The sequence below is a fragment of the Balaenoptera ricei genome, chromosome 3 (assembly GCF_028023285.1).
Source record: "Balaenoptera ricei isolate mBalRic1 chromosome 3, mBalRic1.hap2, whole genome shotgun sequence".
Classification (NCBI taxonomy): Eukaryota; Metazoa; Chordata; class Mammalia; order Artiodactyla; family Balaenopteridae; genus Balaenoptera; species Balaenoptera ricei.
Genome location: NC_082641.1, coordinates 34,244,871 through 34,258,735, shown reverse-complemented (window position 1 = coordinate 34,258,735; position 13,865 = coordinate 34,244,871). Strand labels below are relative to the sequence as shown.

Below are 13,865 nucleotides of genomic sequence, written 5' to 3'. Positions count from 1 at the left end.
TGGCTAAGCTATTATTAAGGGTGATTCAGGAACATCAACAATTTCCTCTCAACCTTAAAAGTCAAAGGAATTCCTTTGGAATGTGAGCTTGAGTATAAGACGGAAATGGGAGGATGAGACTCAGTAAACTTCAGCCCCATGTAATTGAGTCATTCCCTCATTGAGGCCTGTAGTGGAACCTCCTGAATGATACAGACTTGAGATCGTTCCTATGGCAGCAGTCTCAAACTTTAGTGTACTTCATAATCTCGAGGGAACCTGGAAAAAAGTCCTTTTGCTCAGAGATTCTAAACCGTTGACATTAGCTGAGACCCAGGCCTCTGCATTTCTGTAAGGCCGTCATGGTGGTTCTGATGCAGAGCACCAACAGGTGACTCTTTGAGAAATACTAAGCAATTGGTACTAAGCTTATCACTTGCAAAATGTAAGCATTTTAAGTCAGTGACCAATTGCTTTCTGTTGTCCCTTGTTCTTGACTTGCTATACTTGGCACCTTGTGATGCACATGAATGGGGGCTTAATATATATCAGTATGTGAAAGAATCTTGGGAAATTTTACCTGTAAACTATTAGCACTTAAAGGAAAGGGGCAGCATAAATTATTTCTCATATTACCCTCTAGCAGAAGATGTTGGCTATATTTTTTTCCCTCCTGTTTCCTCCAGCTTCTTGAATCAAAGTTATCCATTTTCTTTGTAATAGAATGCTCAGTAAAGGAAGTTAAGTGCATCAGTCCTATAGCTGTGTTTTCTACAAAATTCAATAATGCTGATCTCTTTAATTTCAGGTCTCTTAGGGGCACAGAATAAAGAATCAGATTTATAAGGCTAGAAGAATTCATCAAATGCCACATAATATGTTCCTTGCCTTTGGCAAGATCACATCTTAGTCAATCTATTGCAGTTGAATTTCCAAGGGTACCAGTGGTACGTGCACCTACACTGGGGGGGATCCCACCTGCACACATGTTCCCTCATCTCTGCATCCTAGATTACAAAGGTCATTTCTCTGTGCATTGGCTGTTTATTGTAGAGGATTGTTTAGGGCAAGAAGAGGCACCAGGTCTTCCAGCTAACATCTGGAGACTTTGACGTGCTTGGCAGACAGGGTCGTCATGAGCAGTGACAGGATCGTTGGGAGGAAGGAACTTCAGCACCTGTGCTTTAAGTAGAAAAGCTGAGACCCAAAGTGTGGATTAGAAGCTGCAGCAGGAATGTTCTCTGCTGGGGAAATGCTGTTGTTCTGTCAGGGATGGTCTGTGACCATGTTCCCTCCCCCATCTCCACAAAACCAAGCAAACAGGAGTAATAAGGGACTCCAATAGCAAGGGTTAACGATATTCAGGTATCATCTTTGAGTTTCATATTAGCAAAGAATTCTTTTGAATTGTCTTGCTTAACCTAAAATTTTCCATATTACTTTCTTAGAGAGGTGTTAGTAAGAACAATGTGCAAAGCGGGACAGGAGTGGGAACAAGAAAAAGGCTAGTAGTAATCTGAATTAACAACTTCTACAAAACTGGAATGAGAACAGTTTTATGTTAGGATGTACTTGCCTTTCACTCTCCCCAGGCACACCTGTGCAACCACTGGTATGGTGCCCTGTACACAGTAGGTGCTCAATAAGTGCTCATAACCTGTTCATTTCAGTTCAGTGTATCAGTGAAATAAGAGTCTTTTGACTTGGATTCTTTCAGTTGTGAGGTCAGGATCATGGGAGTTTTCAGTGTATCTGTAAGAGTTGGAGAGGACTTAAGACTAAAGATGATATAAGGTCCATCATCTCCTTGGGGAGTAGAATGAGATCCCAGGCTGTCGCTGTGTGTTGTTGAGTGGCTTGTAATACCTCACAGAAATAACCTGTATTGTAGAGCAGGGAAACTTTCTCCATTACGGCCCTCTGGGCATTGGGACCAGTCTCTTTGGAGATGTAGGAATGGGTGGGTCTTGGGACTTTTGGTTGATGTGGGCGTTGCATTTGCCTCTAGGTGGGTGGGTTTGGGGCAGGCAAGCTAATTGCTTGGAATTTGCTTAAGTGGAACTGATGCCACAGTGCCATGTCTCAGTGGGTGATTGGACTCAGAGTGTGGCCAAACTGGTATTCAGGATCAGTTCACCAGCCTCACTCTCTGTGTGTCCACCCTGGGCTGACAGCACCAAGGACTTGGAGAAAATGTTGCACTGACGGAAAGTAAAATCACCCCAGGCTTTCTTTAGTGTCCTGTTTGTGCCTTACAATAAATGTTTATCATTTTGGTGAAAAGAATTTTTCTTGTTTGTAATATTCCATCTTCTGGGAAGAAAATATTGAGATAAGAGGGCATTTATCATTCTAGAGTTTATTGGCTTGTACTGTTTATTTATTCTTGAAAGGAAAACAATCCCCACATCAGGAAGTGGTAACGTGACAGAGCCAAGTCTACAGATGTATGGTGGAGAAAACTTGAGGTGACAAAGACTCAGGCTGTTTTAGTGGTGTCATTTTTCAAAAAATGATCTGCCTTCATGTTGATAGCACAGATACTCTGCTCTCTCCCTGATCTAGTTCATGGCTTCCTCCTTGCCAGGCTATGAGACCCTGGGAAAGTCATCTCAGTGTCGAACCTTAGTTTCTCCATTTGCAAAATGAGGGATTGGAGATGTGACCCTAGATGTGTTTTTCATCTTTAATGGCTGCAGTTATTATCTTTTAAAAAATTTGAGGCTTTTTTGTATATTATGTTAAAAAAGTGAAAAATCCCACAAAACCCAGGAATCCGAAAAGTATAAACTAGACTTTGTCAGCATTCTAAGTGCTGTGGGTGAGCTGATGAGAAGAATGTTGGGTGTTGGGATGGACGCTTCTTTCCTACAGGTATGGGAAGGGCAGTGATCTCATCTAGAAGGGCTGGTTCTCACTACCATGAACCTCTGGGAGGTAGTGCCCAGGACGTCGGGGTTCTGCTCTTGGATGGGTGTGGAGAGAAACAAGATTACATCCCATTTGTGCTTCACTACTGGACTCTCCATCGCCTTCCAATGTACTGCCATCCTTTGTGTTACCCCTTTCCTTCTCTCCCTCTCTTGCTTCTGTGTAAGAGGTTTTGTATCTCTGATTACCTTTTCTTCTTTCTCCATTTCATCCCTTTCCCCATTTCATCCCTTTTCCCTGTTTTCCTCTTTTTGTTTGTCTCTTATTCTTTAGACATATATTTATAGCCCTTGTTTTACTTTTTTTAGCTTATTATTTTTTTTTATTGAAGTATAGTTGATTTATAATATTATGTTAGTTTCAGGTGTACAAGATGGTGATTCATTATTTTTAGAGATTATACACTAAAGTTATTATCAAATAATGGCTGGATTTCTCTGTGCTGTACAATATATCCTTGTATCTTATTTATTTTACACATAGTAGTTTGTGTCTCTTAATCTCAAACCCCTATTTTGCCTCTCCCCTATTCCCTCTCCTCACTGGTAACCACTAGTTTGTTCTTTACATCTGTGAGTCTGTTTCTGTTTTATAATATAAATTTGTTTTATTTTTTAGATTCCGCATGTAAGTGATAACATAGAGTGTCTTTCTCTGACTTACTTCACTAAGTATAATACTATCTAGGGCCATCCACATTGTTACAAATGGCAGAATTTCATTCTTTTCATGGCTGGGTAATATTCCATTGCATATATATACATATACATGTATATATATGTGTGTATGTATATATGTATACATACCACATTTTTTTATCTATCTATCTTTTGATGCACACTTAGGTTGCCTCTTGGCTATTGTAAATAATACTGCTATGAACATTGGGGTGCATGTATCTTTTCAAATTAGTGTTTTTGTTTTCTTTGTATACATATATACCCAGGAGTGGAATTGCTGGGTCATATGGTAGTTCTATTTTAATTTTTTGAGAGACCTCCATCCTGTTTTCCTTAGTGGCTGCACCGATTTATATTCCCATCAACAGTGTAGGAGGATTCCCTTTTCTCTGCATCCTCACCAACATTTGTTACTTGTGGTCTTTTTGATGATAGCCATTCTGATAGGTGTGAGGTAATATCTCATTGTGTGTTTTATTTTTTGGCCACGTCCCACAGCTTGTGGGCTTTTAGTTCCCTGACCAGGGATTGAACCTGAGCCCTCAACAGTGAGAATGTGGAGTCCTAACCACTGGGCCACCAGGGAATTCCCTCTCATTGTGGTTTTGATTTGCATTTCTCTGATGATTAGTGATGTTGAGCATCTTTTCATGTACCTGTTGGCCATCGGTATGTCTTCTTTGGAAAAATGTCTATTCAGATCTTTTGCCCATTTTTTAATCTTTTTTTTTTGATATTAAGTTGGATGAGGTGTTTATATATTTTGGATACTAAATCCCTGTTTGTCATTTGCAAATATTTGCAAATATCCATTTGCAAATATTTTCTCCCATTTGGTAAGTTGTCTTTTTGTTTTGTTGATGGTTTCCTTTGCTGTGCCAAAGCTTTTCAGCGTAATTAGGCCCCATTTATTTATTTTTGCTCCTATTTCTTTTGCTTTAGGAGACAGATCCAAAAACATTGCTATGGTTTATGTCAAAAAGTGTTCTGCTTATGTTCTCTTCTAGGAGTTTTAGGGTTTCAGGTCTTACATCTAGGTCTTTAATCATTTTGAGTTTATTTTTGTATATGGTGTTAGGAAATGTTCTGATCTCATTTTTTTTTTTTTTTTTAACATATAGCTGTTCAGTTTTCCCAGTACCACTTATTGAAGAGGTTGTCTTTTCTTCATTGTGTATTCTTGCCTCTTTTGTCATAGATTAATTGACCATAAGTGTGTGGGTTTGTTTTTGGGCTCCTTATCTTACTTATTAAAATTTCTTTGCTTTTGTTTTTTTTAATCGTTCTTAATTCTTAATGAAAAGAATTAAAAATTAAATAAAGATGGAGTTAAATTGATTTTCATGTATATGGCCCCTCGTTTACATTTTTCCTGCATGAAAGTGATTTGCAAAGCCAAAACCAAACAAAGCAATCAAAGCCCAAAAACTAGCAACAAAAACAGCTTCTTGAATTTACTGTTAAAAAAAGGTATAAGTGAACAGTATGGTGTTGGTGTAATACCCAGGACTGGGGAATGTAAATTGTCTCACAGCTTGAAGGTTTTTGGAGGCAAGTAACACTCTGAGTTAGAAAGTTTTTCTTCATTTTCCAGAGGACCATGAGGTCGGGGTTGGGTTTTCAGAACAAGGGTCTAAGGCTTCGTAGAACATTTGAGAAAGCTGAAAGTGGGGATTGTGGTGAGGGGGTGTTCAAGTAGGCAGACATCCAGCTTCCCCTATCCTGTCCATACTCTTACTTTTTAGAAAAACTTTAAATTTAAAAGTTTAAAATATTTTATTGAGATGTAACATTGTATTAGTTTCAGGTGTACAACATAATGATTTGATATTTGTATATATTGCAAAATGATCACCACAATGTCTGGTTAACATCCATTGCCACATATAGTTAAAAAAATTTTTTTTTCTTGTGATGAGAACTTTTAAGATTTACTTTCTTAGCAACTTTTAAATATACAGTATAGTATTATTAACTATAGTCATTATGCTGTACATTACATTTCCATGACATTTGTTTGATAACTGGAAGTTGGTACGTTTTGACCCTCTTCAACCATTTTGCCCACCCCGCCACCCCTTGCCTCTGGCAACCACTGATCTGTTTCTGTATCTGTATCTGTGAGCTCAGTTTTGTTTTGTTTCTTGTTTTTGTTTTTTGTTTAGATTCTACATATAGTGAGATCACATGGTATTTGTCTTTCTCTGACTTATTTCACTTAGCACAATACCCTCAAGTCCATCCATGTTGTCACAAATATATATCTCCACTTAGTTTGCTTCCATATCTTGGCTATTGTAAAGAATGCTGCAATGATTATGGGGGTGCATATATCTTTTTAAGTTAGTGTTTTTGTTTTCTTCGGATCAATACTCAGAAGTGGAATCGCTGGACGTTATGGTAGTTCTGTTTTTAATTTTTTGAGGGACCTCTATCCTGTTTTCCATAGTGGCTGCACCAATTTACATTCCCATGAACAGTGCACAAGTATTACCTTTTCTCAGCATCCTTGTAAACAATTGTTATTTCTGTTACTTGTGGTCTTTTTGTTAATAGACATTCTGACAGGTGTCAGGTGGTATCTCATTGTGGCTTTGATTTGCATTTCCCTGATGACGAGTAATGTTGAGCACCTTTTCATGTATCTGTTGGCCATCTGTATGTCTTATCTGGAAAAATGTTGATTTAGATCCTTTGCTCATATTTTATTTGGATTGTGTGTTTGGTTTTTTTTGGTTACTGAATTGTATGAGTTATTTATATATTGTGGATATTAACACCTTATCAAATATATGATTTGCAGATATTTCTCCCATTCAGTAGTTTGCCCTTTTATTTTGTTGATGGTTTCTTTTGCTGTGCAGAAGCTTTTTAGTTTGATGTAGTCCCATTTGTTATTTTTGCTTTTGTTTCCATTGTCTGAGGAGACATATCCAAAAAAATATTGCTAAGATCAATGTCAAAGAGCATACTGCCTATGTTTTCTTCTAGGAGTTTTATGGTTTTGGGCCTTACATTTAAGTCTTTAATCCATTTTGAGTTTATTTTTATATATAGTATGAGAAAGTAATCCAGTTTAATTCTTTTGCATGTAGCTGTCCTGTTTTCTCAATACCATTTATTGAAGAGATGGTTGTTTCCCCATTGTATATTCTTGCCTCCTTTGTCTTAGAGTAATTGACCATGTAAATGTGGGTTAATTTCTGGGCTCTCTATTCTGTTCCATTGATCTATGTGTCTGTGTTTATACCAGTACCATACTCTTTTGATTACTATAGCTTTGTAGTATAGTTTGAAATCTGGACTATATCTGTGATGCTTCTTGCTTTGTTCTTTCCGAAGATTCTTTTGGCTGTTGAGGTCTTCTGTGGTTCCATACCAATTTTAGATTTATTTGTTCTATTTCTGTGAAAATGCCATTGGAATTTTAATAGGGATTGCATTGCATTTGTAGATTGCTTTCCATACTCTTGCTTTTAACCAGGAAACTCCCTGCCTGGCCTTTTTTTTTTTTTTTTTTTTTTTTAGCCTATTGGTCTTTGCATGAGGTTGCAATTGATGAAACAGCTCCTTTGTTGCAACCTCTTCATTTTACAGATGCGGGAATATCCTTTTTGAAAAAAGATTACATTAAGGCATTTGTCCCTGTTATGGTAAATAATAATAACATCATTGATACCACAACAGTAAAAGTATATTATTCATTTCTACGTAGAGACTGTGGACCAACTGATTATACTGGGGTCATTGTGTTCTGCTCTGTGTATACAGTATTAAAAAATGACTGGGAACCTAGCGAGTTAGAGGAGGGCAGCCAGGATGAAAGGAGGCTTAAAATCAAGTCACATGAGTTGAAGGGGAAGGTGATGTTTTAATGTGAAAAATAGAAATCCAAGGTAGGAACAAGAATGTGGTTTTTATAGCCACAGGGCAGATGTATGAAAGGAAGATAACACCTTAGTATCTGTGGGGGCAGAAGCAGGGCTAGAGGATGGAAGCCTCTGGAAACAGATCTGGGCTTAGTCATCCAAAGGCATGGCTAGTGATTGGAGCTGTTTTACTATAGTACAGTTTGTCTGGTGTGGTCGGCAGTACTGAGCAGCTTGTTTGCTGGAACAAGTTACAGCAAGGGGAATACAGAGCATCAGCTTAGGGGAATTTCAGCATCAGTTTAGTGGTTGCATCTGATCACCACTAGGGTCTTTGGGCTCTAAAATTCCAAGAGATAGTGGATTGAGGAATCATATTTTGCTTAGTTCAAAACTGACTGCACAATTCAGATTATAACTTTAAACCTAAGCAGCTTTATGAGGCAGTGGCTTCAAAGATTCATTTGTGCCACATAATTCATATTGCCCGTTCTGAGATAAAAGGGTTGCAAAGACATTCAGTACACTCAAAAAACCTAATTCGGTTTTAGTACGTGAAGAGGCTCTTATGCACTACAGTTTGGTGATGTAAATGAAAATAAATAAAGAGCATGTGTGTTGAGGTTTTTTTTTTAATACTCATCTCTTAAATGGTAATTATTAAGAATCAGGACACCATATATAAAATTTAATATGTTTATTCAAGATTATAATATGGAACAAATCTATGATATAAAACGTTCTAAAAATTGAAATAAATTTAAGAGAGATTGCATTTTCCACACTTCCCTTTAATCATCTCTGAAATCCCTCCCAGTTACCGACAAAATACTAACTTATTAGGGCCTTTTCTCTTAATTTCCTTTAGGGATTCCTAAGTAGTGCATAAAGTGTCCTTATTTCTTTTCCTTCTGTCCCACAGGAGTTTCTCAATTAGAAATGGAGATAACAATTTTAAGGGACATTCCAGTATAACTGAAACAGCTTGACTGCTTTCAGATTGAATACACACTCACTTGAGTAACTTCAGATCTCTTTATGTAGCATTAAAAAACAAGTCCCTTCTTCCTTCTCATCTTTATCTCTAACATAGAGCAGCAAAACCAAAATGCTAGATCTTAGTATCAGGCAGAGAAAGTGGTGATTTTCCCTTTCCCTTAATTTGTATGTCTTGTTTTGAACACGAAGGGAAGAGGGTGATTTAAAAATGTACATGAAGGGTCCTTTGTGTGGTTAAATGCCTAAGAAAGCACATTGAGTTTGAAGTTCACTTTTTTTTTTTTTCTGCTAGGAAAGGCTTCTGCCCTTACTTCTTTTGAGAGCATTTTAAATTAGGAAGTACCCTCATTTGATGTCTGCTCATTCCAACTGCCACTCTTAGCTAATTTTGGTCTTTGCTAGAGTTTAAGACAAACAACTCGGGGAATTCCATGTGATGCAAGATCCTAGCCTCTAAGAATTTTAGAGCTGCATCAGATATGTTTTAGAGACTTAGTTCATGGCTCTGTTATTGCTTAGAACACAGAAGTCTGGAGCTCAGCGATTTACCCAAGTGTATGCATCAAATTGAAAGGAATTGGTTCAAGAACTCATATTTCCTGACTCCTTGTACAGTAAGTATTCCCTGTCCTGTGCCATAGGTGGATGTGCGGATAAACTTTTTCTTTCAAGAACATTCTTCATGAATAAACTTATTTTATTTTAAAAATTATCACATAGTAATGATAGCATGGTAAGGTTGATGGCTTTAATGAACTTCCTTAATGAATGTATATGACTAATGCTATTGGTGAAGAAGTATACAAGTCAATTATGATATGTGATATTTGCCCATTGCACTTAAAATGTTACTCTAATTGCAAGTCTTTGAAATGCATGCATCAGGATTATCCAATTCAATTAGTTTTGGGTACTTTTCATAAAAAGAAACAAATGTTATCTTATATTGAATTTAATTAAAGTAAATTGAAATTTAATGTTTCAGAAAAAACAAAACCCCACAAAAAAACAGTTCAGAAAGATCTTAATGGTAAATGCGTCTTTATTTTTCAGAAGCAAGATAGAAAATGAGTAGTTTATTATGAAATACACAAAATAGGAGTGAAATCAGCATGGTCAAGGGAGGCTGGACTGGAATTTCAGTGAGGTCATTGGATGCAGTTGGTATCAAGAGATTAGGTCAAGGTTGCTTCAACTTTGGCCTTGGGTTTCCTGAGATTCCTCCTACTAGTAAGGAATGGTTTTAGCAGAAGGAAAAAGAGAATACTTGAAGTTATGGAGGCTATTCAAATACTTTGCCTTCAAAATAGGTAGTCGGAAGGGAGTTGGCTGCTGGCATAGATTCAGAGGCTCAGTGATGTCAGAGTGGCAGCTCTGTGATTCTCTTTCCCATATATTTGTCCCCTCATAATTACATGATGGATACTGTAGTTCCAAACATCTAGTCCTTGTTCAAGGAGGAAGGGATAGCAACAGCTTTATCTGTGCCTTTTGCCTGGAAAGGAAAACTTTCCCAGAAGCTTCCCTTTTACATCTTATCAGTTAGAACTGGATCACTTGGCCACCTCCAGCAGAAAAGGAGGTTGGGAAAGTGGGGAGAGTGTGCCCTGGCTGAGGCCCATCGTTATCCATTGCCTAATGCTAGAAAAAGAGAGTGGGTAATTGATTGCATAGTGAGGAGCTGAGTCTACCCCACATATTATAGCCCTCTCCCCCATTTTTTGTTGCATTAGCTAGGCCCAGTGAGTTTCTGTTTCTTACAGTCATAAAGGCACTAATAGAATATGGTTTTTAAAAATGATTTAGGGATTGTGCTGAATGACTTCTTAAGGCAAAGGTGAATATTGTTACAGATAATCTATGAAATTAGTGTTAGTCTGTTGCTGATGAATGATTACATCAGAGCGGTGGTGTTCCTTTTCTCCTTACAGTTGGTAATTTTGTAGTCCTCAAAGTCCTGTTCTTCAGATGCTGTGATATTGTCAGTTGCTTGGACCCTGGGACTCCCTGGCTCATGGATTGGGCTCAGACAAGGGCTTTTCTGCCCCTGCTTCCCAGTGGAAAATGGAACTGAGGTGTTGCTAAATTTGGGGCAATGCTAAGTCCCCTCATTTGCCACCACTGCATCAAGGAACTTAGCCCAGAATAGGCAGAACAGATGCTCAAAGCTCAAGGTAGTAGCTCATACCAAGGCCCTAGAAAAACTGCAAGTTAAGCCCAGGGTTTGTGCAGCATTTTCCAGACTCTGTTTCTGCTGCTTTGTTCTTCATTTTAGATAATTGTCTTACTACTGATGTAGCACTTTTGTGACCCAGTGCCCGCGTATCTCCCTGCAAAGACCTGTTCCCCATTTATGTTCTCTGATATACAAAATGTATCTAGTTTTCATGATTGGATTCATCAAAAGGCCCACTAGTTCTTAAGAAGGAACATGTTAATTATTTGCTTAAATTGATTCGTATTAAGTATAAAGGATTGACAGATTTAACCTCCTTATCAATATTTACATGTAAAAGCATCCATTGAGCTTGTATACTCCAATAGGTAAAATGGTGAAAGAGATAAGAAGGAGGATAGGTTTGAAGGAACCAGGGCTAAAGCCTCTCGGCTCATAATGAAGGTGAAGACTATAAGTTTGAAAGAAGAAGGAAGATTGTCTCCTCTGTTCCTACAACCCTCAGACTCTTTTCTTGGCCCTCCAGACTCCTCCTGCATCATCCTTCATACTGAGTGTTTAGAAACATGCAATAGTATTTAGTCGTAGAGGGGAAATTAGAAATCATGCAGTCCAAATGCTTCATTTTTTTTCTTTTTTAAATGGCGATATAATCGACATATAACATTATATTAGTTTCAGCTATACCACATAATGATTTGAGATTTGTATATATTGCAAAATAATAACTGCAGTAAGTCTAGTTAACATCCATCACCACAGATAGTTACAAATATTTCTTTCTTGCCATGAGAATTTTTGAGATCTACTTTCTTAGCAACTTTAAAATATACAATACAGTATTATTAACTATAGTCAGCATGCTGTACATTACAACCTCAGCATTTATTTATTTTATAACTAGAAGTTGTACCTTTTGACCACCTTCACCCATTTCAAATACTTTATTTTACAGCTGAGAAAATTGAGGCCCAGATTGATTTATTAATTCTCCCAGGACATGTAACTCAGTGGCAGAAAAAAGAGATCAGGCTCTATTGAATTTAGTTGCTTTAATGTGATCTGTTCCTGAGCGTTCTGAACCACTGTCCATGTGACTATGTGTTCAGTTACACTCATGCAAATCTTTTTATAATTACAGGCAGGTAAAAATAGCGGTGTGGTTTGATCACTTCCCCATTTCTCTGGAGGTCAGGTCGCTATTATTATCTCCCTTTGACAGCAGTGTTGTGGTTTTATATTAAAAATTTCATTTGACCTCAGTTTTTAATGTACTTAAGACTTGGGGCTACTTAAAAAAAGATTGTAATGAAGACATACATAAAATGAAGTCAGGGTGAGTCTGGGGAAGCGTGAGGTGAGAAGAGGGAGATTCAGGGAATCACCTGGAACTTTGCGTAGACGTCAGAGCAGAAGTGAGAGCTGTGAGGGATGCCGTAGACTTAGTCATGCCACGTCAAAGCCCTGAGTTAGAAGTCAGGAGATCTGGATTTACATCTGGTGAGTAATTTCACCTTTCTGAACCTTGGTTCATCTTTCTGTATCATGAGAGGGTTAGACTAGGTGATTTCAGCTGTTGTCTGTTTTATGACTAGAAGGGGCTTGTTTAGGACAGGAGGCCACCTTTGAAGTGACCTCTGCCACCTGGAGCCATGGCAAGGATGATGTAATAGGTCTCAGTTCCAGATATACCAGTCCTTCACCCCATCAGCTGAGAGGCTGCACTATGATTTTTGAACCTGCTTTGTGTCTCTCAGCAGAATGTCGCAATCTTAGGCCCTGGCGTGAGAAGAGGACCTTCTTGGTGTGAATGAGAAGTTGCTGGGGGCTCCCACAGGATGGAAAAATTCTTTATGGAATCCAACCTACAATAGCTATAACAGCTCAAAAAAATAGCTCCTTGAAACAATTTGAAAATAATGATATGCTAAGTTTGGACTCAGTCATAATGAGCGTGATTTTCCATCAGATGGCCGTCAGAGTGGTATCATGGACCATTCAGTTGGTATTTGGTGATGGCACATAAAAGACAGTCACTTTAGAGAAGATTTTAAAAATGGGGCTTCATGGTAGCTAAAGTAAAAGGAATGAGGTCAGCCCCAAAATGTGATGTATTTTTCAGAAATGTGTCTAAATTGCGTGGGAGGGGGCGTTAGAAAAAAGGTTCAATGACAGAAATGGTTGGTAGGTAAAATTTTGTGACTGAATTTTCAAGAGTAATATGTCTGTACTTTAGATATTTCATCTCATTGTTAGTACAAGTTTCCAGATTTTTTTTTCTGTTCAGAAAATGCAGTTGCTGAAAAGATAGGATTATTTGTCCATGAAATTGAATACACACTGAATAAATAGGCCTAAAAGATAACAAAATGCACCTACAATAGTTGGCTTCTTTGGTTTCTTTTGCTTCACAATGTGAACTATAACCAGGGAAGGTAAACACATTTTTCCTCAAAGTTGGTTTTGCCTTGGCCAGACCCCATGCTGGGCTGTACTCAGGAGAAGTCTTCCAATTTTAATTATATTAATCTCACAAGTTATTTCCTGGGAAGATAAAGGAAAACACATGAGCTCTGATTTAGAAGAAATAGTGTCAGACTGGTTCCCAGAAGCTGAGGTTCCGATTTGAGTTCCCCATACTGTCTCTGTGAGTTTGGACAACTCCTTGAATCTTTTGGGTCTCAAATCCTCATCTGGAAAATGAGAGCCGGAGTGCGTCAACTTTAAGTGTCCTCAGGCTCCAACACTGTGTGTCTGTGCATTCCAAAGTCCAATGTTAGTGACATTTAAATTAACGCCTGGTACAGATTAGTCACACGCTGCCTCCATTAATGATATGAATACTTACAGCTAACACCGACTGATTGCTTCCTTGCTGCTGGCTCCTTTCTGAAATCCATGGGCATATCTCAGTTATTTTCACAACAGCTGTATGTAACAGGTGTTATCACCTCTGTTTCATAGATGATGAAGTTGAGGCTAAGGATCAGGTAGTAAGTAGTGAAGCTGATGTTCAAATCCAGCCTTGTCTGACCCCAAAGATCATGCCTTAACCTAGATACTCTATACAATACAAAGTTGACACCTTTATGAATTTTGAGAATATCCCAGGGGCATAATTTTAATGTGCAGAATGTAACTCTACAGTAAACTGATTTCAACTAGATATTTTTGTTAACTTAGATTATTTATTTCTGGTTAAGAGAACAGGTGATTTATATAGTTGTTAGT

General features: G+C 37.9%; 1 long non-coding RNA gene across 1 annotated transcript in view; it reads left to right on the top strand.

Annotated features, from left to right (window-relative positions):
- Nucleotides 1–13,865, top strand: part of LOC132362195 (uncharacterized) — a 509,367-nt gene that overhangs the window by 135,628 nt on the left and 359,874 nt on the right. The gene's annotated exons all lie outside the window — the stretch shown is intronic.